Raw genomic sequence first — 11,290 nt, 5'->3', positions numbered from 1 at the left:
ATTTGCAAAATATTAATTTTTAATTAGCGGTCCCGGGCGCGGAACAACACCCGACACCCAATTAAAATGCTAATTCATATGCTTAGTTATACCAAAGCTCTGGGAGAACAGCCTTTCACGAAACAGTCTGTCCTATTGAGATTCCTCTGAAAACGCTGAAACTACGTCGTAGACATGACGGGTTTTATCGTAATAATTTGGACGTTAGTCTAAAATGATGCATGCCTTTACAGTTGGATGTAATGTTCAGCCTTCGGATAACGATGCATGGGATGTCGTATCCATTTCATCTGTCCTAATTAATTTCAGTAACATCAAAGCATAATTGTTAGTGCTATGAGGACGGGCATTTAAACCCAGAATTATGGTGGATTCAGTCATTCTGTAATCAAAGTAGTGCCAGTAGTAGTTACTTGAAGTTTTACTTAATTTGGCACTACTTTGGTTCACTAATGTGGCAATTGGAAATTATGTATGATCTAAGTGTCCTGGCCGATCTCCCCGCCCTGTGCTGGGACACGAGCGCGTGGTTATTAAACGCGCCGAGGTGTGATAACTAGCTTCAGACTAGCTCTTATTATAAACTGCGATGACGCGACTCCTGCCCGCAGTGGGACACCAAGGCCAGTAATGGGACACACTGGGACGCCGGTAATTAGCTGACTGTTAGAGCAAAGTGTGGATGGATTGTCAAAGTAGCAATTTGCATTTTGAAATTGGGTAGGAATTTACATTGTAGGCAATGAGGACGCTTACAATTAGGGATCTAGTTTAATACGACCTACTAAGTTAGGTTTTCAGAATAATGGTAATGCAATGTGAATGTTTTAGAAGACTTTTTAAATTTAATGTTTATAAAAATGACAACACCAGCGGATTTCATTTTCCAAAAGTAATTTATTTTAAAAAATATACAAATCAAATTAAATTCCCCTTCGTATAGAACTCAATTTGGGGCGAAGCAAGTAGCGTCATAAATGATGAGTGAAGCGCAGCTGCGCCCGCGCGCATTTTATATGGCGAGGGTAGGGCGCCGCCCGCCCAAGCCCAAGCGTGGACGAGAGTAGGGGGGCATGATGCATGACACTCGCGAGACTCGGCGCATTGCAACTTCAGTGTAAGGGAAACCTATGACTTGACCTTAAATAAAAATAAGGAGTTGTTACAGTTTAGTGAAATATTGAGAAGCTACTTAATTTACTCTGATATGATCATTGTTAAGCTATAATGTATGTAAAGTTATTATGATAGATATGAGGATTATATATATTTTTTAGGAAGTGCTATGTAATGGTAATAAAATATTAAACGTTAGTAAATCATATTAAATTACAAAAATATATCTGATCTCATTAGGTCGACCTCTTTGTTAAAATTTGATTAGTATTCTGTAGAGCTGTACTCTTTGTACAATTAGCACGACTTTATTGTTTAATTCAATCTTTCGAAAGAGTAACTTAGCAAACTGAGTTTTGAGACCACTTCCCTTTATCAGCTAACTTTATTTATCCTGAAAAATGATTACTCGCTGGTTATCCACCGCGCTTGCCTCCGGGCGGCCGTTAGCGAGATTTAGTGCAAGCTGCAGCCACTACTGTCTAGCGATACCGGTACGTACCAGTAGGCCTAAGATGCGCGCATCGACAATGACATGATATGATAAGACAATTTTCGATCACGTAGATAATTTTATCATTTTCCCTAACATGGGACCATCGATAGAAAAGTCTATCGACCGCTATCGCGTGATAACCGAATTGTTGCCATATTAAGAAAAAATTGCGTTATTATGTTGGCCAACCTTGAAATATTTTAGCTCATTCGTTCAATCTCGTTCATTTCTGCTACTAATTCGGCTAAAAACACATATCTTAAAGCAGTGAGAACGTCATTAAAAAAAAGTTATGTCAATTTTGTTGACATTACATGACTGCTTGATTGTATTTGTTTGTGTTTTTAAAATTGTATTTTTATGTTTCCAGTCTTATCTATACTTATAATAAATCTGTAGAGAGGTCAATTCTGTACATTAAATATATTTTCAAAATAACTATCAGGGGGTGATTAGTGATCGATACTGATGCCAAAAATGCAATCAGTAAAATTTTTGTCTGTCTGTCTGTCTGTCTGTCTGTCTGTCTGTCTGTCTGTCTGTATGTTCCTTATAGAAACAAAAACTACTCGATGGATTTTAACGAAACTTGGTACAATTATTCTTCATACTCCTGGGCAGGTTATAGGATACTTAGGAATTCCCACAGGAATGGGAATTAGCGGGAAAATCGTTTTGTATGAAAAATCTGAACCGCTTAAGTTAGACGCTTGAAATTTGGCATGCAGGTACCTTAGTAAACTTAAAGCTTATTTACAACAGGATATTGCAAAATTCCCACGGGAACGGGGGTTAGCGGGAAAAAACATTTGTATGAAAAATCTAAACCGCTTAAGTCAGACGCTTGAAATTTGGCGTGCAGGTACCTTAGTAAACTTAAAGCTTAGTTACAACAGGATATTGCAAAATTTCACACGGGAACGAGAGTTAGCGGAAAAAAACATTTGTATGAAAATATCTAAACCGCGTAAGATAGATGAAGGGGGTACAACGGGATCCACGCGTACGAAGTCGCGGGCGGCCGCTAGTTTTTAATATTTCTAAAGTACGGAAAATATCAAACGAAGAGATAACCAAGTTAAAGAAAAACAATGAAGAATTCCTAATCATACCGATAGTATTAAAGAATGAAGTCTTCAAAATTAACAGAATAACCGAACTCCACTACCTACCCCATAATGCGAGGTTTACAGTAATTATTCAACTTACATGAAGCAGTCAGAAAGTTTATTGAGATTTGAGAAATAAAGTTACACTCATAAGTAGCAAAGTAAGTACCTAAAATCTAAAATATTAGCTATACTCCGCAGATCTTGATTTTCATAAGTAACAGCACCGGAGAAAAGGAAAAATATCTTTATTCCTACAAATAAGCTTTCACCTTCTTTCCTATATTTATTTCACATAGTTCTTTCACCGTGTAATAATACTGTGATCAATATTTTGTATGTAAACTTAAAATACAAATAGGATTAAGTAAATGTTTCTATTTATGAACTGTTTATGTAATTGTAATATTTATAATTGTGTTTAAATAATATTCTTTCTTTTTTCAGACAGTGGATGAAGAAGTGTGGGATTATGAGTGATTATTTCATTCTAAAGCAGACATAATCAAGTCTTGCTCACTATCATGAAAATTTACAATAACAATCAGCAAGAAAAACTTCAAGGGTACTGGCTAGGCTAACCAATTCATGGAATTCTGTTTGTATTTGAAATTATAAATAGCTATTGTAAAACAAAAGTTTTCCAAATAAAGATTTTGTAAATAATGGTTGAATTATTTTGAAATTACACTGCAATAATGAATTTATTGCCTGCGTCCAGCGCCTTTCTGCTACCATTATGATGTCGTCGGTCCACCTTGTGGGTGGACGTCCCACGCTGCGTATTCCGGTACCCGGCCTCCACCCCAGAACCTTGCTGCCCCATCGGGCAACATGGAAAGCATTGGGGGAGGCCTAAGTTCAGCAGTGGACGTCCTATGGCTGAGATGATGATGAATTTATTATAATGGAATAAATTGTACAAGATTATCATCCTGTCACATTAAAGCCCTTAAAAAAGACCACATGGAGGAATTAGATTGATAGTAATGTGGAATGTATGTATGGTATCACCATCAAGTTATAAAATTAGTAAAATTCATTTATTCTCATTGTTATTATAGCAAGTTTGATTACACATCCCACCCAATGCTAATTTCTGACAATGACCTTGCCACTGTTTGATGTAGACACAAGAAGCTCGGTTACCACATTCCGCCCCATTTTCAATAATTTTACAAGATTATGTACAGATGACAGTAGGTACTTAAATCAAGCTAAACACTGTGGGGTATCTCACGACATTTGCAACTTAATATGTATTGTCTGATGTACTGTTGAATACCTACCTAAGTAGGTAAGTAATGGTTATTTTACAAGGTAGGTAATGTAATAATTAATATGTGGGTGGGACTGTGGGAGCACTAAGATTTTGCAGCTAGCGATTATAAACTGTCGCAAGATTCGCCTCACACTGATAAACTCTTGAACTAGAACTCAATCTCCACCTAGAAGTAAAAGTATCACAAAGGTGCTAGATTCCTTTCTTTGAATTTTACTAGCCTCAAATTAGTCGTAAAATGTCATTTACCATTATAAATGATAAATAAATAGAGTTAAAGTAGCTTGCAAAAAAGTTAATCTCCTATCGTCTTGCTATCGTGGGCAAGGATCGAGGACGATAAAAACACCACATCCTATCCTATCGTGATGTCAAAATATGATATAGTTAGCGCTTCATGTTAGGGCTTGCCAGGTTTATCACAAAAAAAAAAAACAAATCTATCACTATCACATTTTGACAGATGACATGATAATTTTCGGGGTGCCATGTTAGCGCCGGTAGATAAAACGATATAGTGACGTCAAAATCGATATAACGCCGCGATAGCAGTTTATCACGGCGCGCATCTTAGCCCTGCAGTACACACCAGTACCGTACTGGGAACTAGTTACTAGTTGTGCGGAAAAATCTGGGCTCTCTCTAACTGGAGCCAGATTTAAGACGCACTTAGCCCTAATACCTCTACTTGGCTCGGGCAGCTTTGATACCGTAATCGTGATGTTCTAGTAAAAGTACGCGGATCGCGTCCAAATGGCTTTGGATTCTTTTAGCTAAGAAGTCGCTATTAGCTGATATTGTGGTATAAATAATACGATACGTAACATAACTTTCAGACTTTTGATGCGCTCTGTATTTTGCGCTGGGTAATATAAATTATTTAAAATATGACATGTAAATCATCATGTAACAAGCAAATAAAGAAATAAGTGGAAAAATCGTTAGATATTAGGTCAATTGTTTCGTATCCGAGTGCGTTGAAATTACTAAAATTAAAATTAAATTTTACTTTATCTTTCCACAATACCGTTATCTACATTTCAACGAGACCACCGGCTTTTCATGAATAGAAAATGAGATGTGTCGATTAGTTACGACGCGTTTAAAATAAAATGCCACCATTTTCAAAGCAAGGAACCCTTATTCTCAAGGGCTATACAGGACAGTTAAGCCGTTAAAATGTGAAAATATGTCTCGCATCAATAACTATTATGGCTTAGAACGTCTTCCGCGTTTAAAGTTTCATCTAATAGAGCTAATAGTTGGCGCTCGGCCGGCGGCAGCAGTTAGCGAGATTTAGTGCGACTGTGCCCCGCACTTACACGCGCTGCCGTTACGGGCAGAGGCTAAATAGAAAAAACAAAACATTGCTTCTGTTACTAAGTGATATATTTAATTACTCAAAGTCAACTTATTTAATCGATTTTTTTAATACGCACAAGAAAAAAGTTAACGTTCTTAATGCTTTTAGGTCTTCGACAAACTACGAGCACTAAATACGAGTAACCTCTCGTTATGTATAGCAGGGTGCGCTCTTTTCGGAGCAATGAAAAGATATCCTAGCAAGAACTGAAACAGACTACATTTTTTCTAGAGATAAACAACATATTTTCAAGACATTTGTATGAGTACCATGTTTATGGCCTTGGAAACTTTGCAGCGCATAAACAAAAGTAGAGTTTTAGTGTGAATTGACAAGGCTGTTCTGCTCGCGCTATGCCCTTACATTCTGATCACTGCTCCATTCATCTGCCCACTCCGCATAACGACATCGATTGAGGAACGAGCCGGCATCCGTCCATCGCGCCGACTGTTTCAGATACAAACGCCCATCGACCTCTCGCTTAAACGAAGTCGATGATTCGAAAGAATTCTTGAATAATATCGCAAGAGATAAATTATATTCAAGAGAACGCTATTGTTCAAGATATCAAGAATATTATTATGTATAAGAGAAATCCAATTTCGTAACTTGATTGGTAATAAAAATATTATTTTCCCATCAATATAATATTGCTTCTGCTCTATCAAGAGCAGGGCTTAGATACTTTATAGGTCAAACAGTTCGTGGTAACTTAACCTATACATACATATCAAATGACCGATTTACACATATTGTACATCCCTAAATTGTATTACATACAGAACACAAACAATTGTATTTCTCAATAGTTAGCAAGGGAAGGATCCAGCCCATAATGAGTTTTGGAGCGAGCGCGCCGCACTACCCGGCGGATAATTGTCGGAGCTGGCGGGAAATAAAGGCTCGTGTATTTTTATAGTGCCATGAAACTCGCTGTTAAGGGGCATTCACACTGCCGATAAAATAAGAAACTTTTGTGGTTTCCAGCTGATTTATTATTTATCTAGCTACGGCGAACGACAACAACCGCGTGGATTTCGACACGCGTTCAAAAAACGACCATAAAATCAACATTACTCTGATACATTTTTTATGTCTAGTAAGATAATAATATCTTTTTTTCGTAAGAAGTACATACTTGGATGCAGTGCAGGACTATTTTTACTCAATTGTTAGTAATCATTGCTCGTATACATACAGGTTATCCTAATTCTCGATCTAGAACTACGAATCCTAATAGAATCTATATCTTTGTATCAACCTTAAAAGCTTAGTATTTATAATATTCTTCTCATAAATTTACAATTTTCTAAATAAATGAATGTGAATTCGTTCGTTTCAGGAGAAAGACGTCCACCCACTGCTGGACAACTGCCTCCCCCAAGGATTTCCACAAAGACCGGTCCGGCGCCGCCCGCATCCAGGCACCTCCCTCGACCGGCAACAGATCGTCGGTCCACCTAGTGTGTAGAATGTGAATAATTCAATTTCAAATGTGAAAGTCCCGTAATACGCGCTCACTCAGCCCCCTCGGTTTCCGAGCGCTCGCTCTAACTCGTTCACAGACAATTAGTCGTGATTCAGCTCGAAAACATAGCCAACATTACATACCTACGTACAATGTACATACAGGGTGCAAAGGACGGATTGACAAAAATCAATTAGTTAATTAAGCATGCCGGCTGTCCTATGCCGGCTTCGCAAACACAACTTGAAAAGCAAGACACTTGCTGTTGTTAGTTCATATCAACACACTAGACGAAGTAAGAATTGTAACAAATTAATCCTGGTCTGAATTAAATATTTTATTCATTCATTCATTAAGAGTGGGTTATGATGAAGATTTCTAAAACGGGATCATTATTAATATTCGCCAGAAAATTATTATGAATTTCGACTACTTATGAATGTTCGTATCGTATTACTGATGAAATTTGAAACTATATTAATTAATCCATCAACAAGCCTTCCTGGAAATACAAAATTATCTTTGGAAAAAAAGTCCGTAGCGTGAAAGTTGATGGCCTATGTCTACGATGCGCGTTCAGAATAGTTGCTTTTATTTTGATTTTGTCCATACCACCCTGTATTTCCCCGCCGGTCATCGAATCGCGGCCTGAACGCATTGTAGTTATCATTTAGCCCGAATATTGGTTTCCCGCAGTTTCGGCATAATTTAATCCATTACTCTGTACTTCGTTCAACGATGTATTAATAACACTGGGGAACAGTCATTTTGCGGCATGGTAGTTTAGAGTCAATTCTGTAGGCGACTAGTGTGCTGAATACTAGAAAAATATTAGATTTGCCAAATTGACTCTAGATCTTGAGATAAATACTATTAACTATGCTATTTATATGAAAAAAACCAAAATAAAAATACCAATCTGTATAAAAAAAATATTTACACTACGATCCTATTTAAGAACGATATAAAAATTAAAAATATATTTGGTTTTCATCAAATAGTAGAAAAAAAACTACAAAAAGCTTTTTCTGTAAGCTTTTATGTTATGGTTTTGGTCAGGAAAATTCCATAATTATGGCAACGGTAATCAGCCATCATCTGGCGGTCCCATTGACCGTGGATATCATTCTTCCACTATCCTGATGTTCTGGTAGAACCGTTCTGCTTATTCCTCACTGTAATCACCCAGATTATGGGAGAACGTGTCCAAATGGCTATTGTTAAAAAAAAAATACTCAAATTAGATCCTTATGTGTTAAATTTTTCAAACAACCAATTCTGAAAAGTCTGGTGCTCTATGACTCCCCAAATATTGTTTGATTACTAAAACAAAGCTTAGCCATGCTTCAGATTCAATTTGTGTTATGTGGTTTACAAATACAGTGTCTTAATAAGAGTACGGATTTGCGGTCAATCGAATTTATTTTTTCCGTATTCAAACGGACGTTTCAGGACGTAAAGGACTTTAATTTGGCTGACTTTTGATCATTTTAGTGATTAGAAAGCTAAGTTCATATCTTTGGCTTTCCAAAATAATTGAAGTTCTTTACGTCCAGCTTGACTCCAGTATGGCAAAGAGTTTTCACGAGTCTTGCAGACGATATTGGACCCCCAATATTTATTATTTTATGGAAGTTTTATAAGACAGTATGCTTGGTAGGTTTTTATCACTACCTCCGTGATCTTATTTCTTTGCTTTTGTAAGTTTAGAAGCCAAATATTAACAAAAACTGTTGGGATTGTAAACGCAAGGTTTTCATAATGAACTCATATTTTTGAGACAAAAAAGCTCTTTAAAAATTAATTTAAAAGACACAAACTGTTAATTTCAAGGTCTAGTAGCTGATTACTAAATTGTTGTAACTACAACTACACTAATACATGAGTAGAAAATAAAACTTAGTGGGTATAATCAAATTAATATAAGTTTAGGGAGGGTCGTTTAATTTTTTTCATTGATTTCTTGTTTCTCGTTTATCTCAAGAACCAGAGTCAATCCAAAGAAAGTAAATGCACACCATTTATGTCTAATACAAGTATTTTCAAAATCTATTAACAAAATAGATGCCGCAGATTTTTTTATTTTTTTTGTTCCGCAGTGTAATTATTAATTCTGGATTTCGATTTACTTTAATCAAAGCATGAAATAGAATACATTATTTAGAGACAATAACAATGCTTCTAAAGTAGCGCTGTAAACTCCAAATTATTTTTATTGTTCTCAAAACCAATCTGAATGTACTCAATGACAATATTAGACAAATACTCTCCGTTGTTTTAACATTGAAATATTTTCTTGTTAATTTTGACTACTTATGAAATACCTGGGCCTCATAAGAAGGCTCAAGGTCACCCAAAGGGCGATGGAGCGGACTATGCTCGGAGTTTCTACCTTCTACTTGCGTGATCGAATCAGAAATGACGAGATCCGCAGGAGAACTAAAGTGACCGACATAGCTCGCATAATTGCTAAAATCAAGTGGCAGTGAGCGGGGCACATATTATTATGTAGCTCATACAGACGATGGCCGTTGGGGCAGAAAAATTCTTAAGTGGCGACCACCGGCTGGAAGAAGTAGCGTAGCCCTTTCAGCCCAGCCGAACACAATTGTGACGTTAGTTTAAAGATACATTTTGGCGGTATTTTAAGACGTAAGTGATCGGGCCCACAGCCGCACAATTGTGACGGATATGCTCTATCTATTGGTGTGAGTAAGATAGCCAGCAAGCGCCGCGAGATTCAAATTAAAACGGGTTCATTTTGCCGTTGTTGTTGTTTAGGGTATCGCTGCGTGTGAGTGATTCTAATTACATTAAAATTATGCCATTGCTATGTAATTATTGTGATTTATAGTTAATTATGAACTGTTTTACGTAACAGTGAATAAATTTGTTTGTATTTTTGGTTAATTCTCAAGAAAAAGTGTCACAGAAGTATAAAGTCACAATTGTATCACTGCGGGCCCAACTACATACTACATTGCAATGGCTAGATATTTTTTTTTCCTTAATTACGATACAATTGGGGAGTTACTGGAACAGTAAGATATGGAAGATGTTCATGGGGCATGTGTGCAAGATTAGAAGATTCTTACTCCTCCAAGAATGATGCTCCACTCTCGTCTTTGAGGGCAACCCCGAATCAAAATGACGGCAAATGGATAAAAAAAAGATTTCGTGGCAAGACTACTAATCAAGCTTAAGATAATTAAAGTAATGAACAGCCCAAATCATTTGCGGAGTACTTAGAAATTTATTTTAATGGCGATCTGTTTGTAATGTTTGCTATCGCTGCTGAGCAATATTAAATGGCCGAAAAAGGCCAGCAAATGAAATCGCAATTTAGATCTAATGAAATTAAAATAATCTTTGGGGTTCATGAGACTATGAATTGCATTAAATGCCCTCGAATCAATTTTTTTTGTATTGTGACTTTGAATGAGTTGGGCCCACGATGATACAATTGTACGCCCCCTGAAAAACCATGAAAACAACATAGTACCACTGAAAATGTTCAATTTTCATTTTCTCTGATCCCCAAAGATAATGAATATCGAGTTTTTTTATTACTACCTTGTTTAGTTTCGTCGTGGGTCTGAAAGGGGTAGGCAGGCCTCCTAATAGGTGGACCGACGATCTGGCAAAGGTCGCGCGAAGAGCCTGAATACGGGCAGCGCAGGACCGTTCATTATGGAAAACCTTGGGTAAGGCCTTTGTCCAGCAGTGAACGTCATTTGGCTGAAACGACAGAGAAATACCTACACAAGAATATACCTTCACGTAAATTACTGCGCAGTGCTTTAATCTCATTTAACCTTTTCCTGAACCGGTTTGTGGTTTCGAGCATTGAATTTGTTAGCAACTTCATTTGGCGAGCACTCTCAGTGTTCCCAACATACGTTTGTTCCAGAGTTTTATCTATTAACCGTAATTAGAGACGTCCCCGGCAAAAACGTGCGAGTTCCGAAACTCGCGAACAACGGCAGAAACCAATTTAACTGCGAACTTCATCTGCGCTTTCACTGTGATCTTTAGCGAGAAACTTTGGGAGCCTTTGCATTATTTGTCGACCTACTTGATATTTTTGCCGAACTTTTATTATTAAAGTGTAAGGTTTTCTTTTGCGAAAAGAATATAAGCAGAAAATAGTAAAAGGAGGCGAAATATTCGCACATATGGCCCGAAATTCTCTAATCGGGTCCTTATGTAAGCACATGCTACAACAATAACACCTATGCTACTAGGTGATTGCTTTGCTATACAATTTTTACCTTTGAAAAACAATACAAATCTACGAAACACTTCTGAGTAATTGATATTCCCGCTATTTGCAAGAAGTCATTTTCTTCGTCTACTCGTACGAAATTGGTACAGGCCTAAAGATGTTTTTTCTTGCTTGCTTTCTGAGTTTATATTATTAAAGCCTATAGTTGAAATGAATTGATTGATTATAAAG

At 36.9% G+C, this 11,290-nt stretch overlaps 1 long non-coding RNA gene across 1 annotated transcript; it reads left to right on the top strand.

The window, feature by feature from the left end:
* The first annotated feature begins 2,646 nt into the window (after nt 1-2,646).
* LOC135079774 (uncharacterized) lies at nt 2,647-3,387 on the top strand. The gene is made up of 2 exons (XR_010258896.1): nt 2,647-2,882; nt 3,169-3,387. It is a non-coding gene; the product is annotated as an uncharacterized LOC135079774 (long non-coding RNA).
* The last annotated feature ends 7,903 nt before the right edge of the window (nt 3,388-11,290 follow it).

This window comes from Ostrinia nubilalis, chromosome 17 (assembly GCF_963855985.1).
Source record: "Ostrinia nubilalis chromosome 17, ilOstNubi1.1, whole genome shotgun sequence".
NCBI classification, from domain to species: domain Eukaryota; kingdom Metazoa; phylum Arthropoda; class Insecta; order Lepidoptera; family Crambidae; genus Ostrinia; species Ostrinia nubilalis.
The sequence above is the reverse complement of the archived record's forward strand: the minus strand, read 5'-3'. Positions and strand labels throughout refer to the sequence as shown.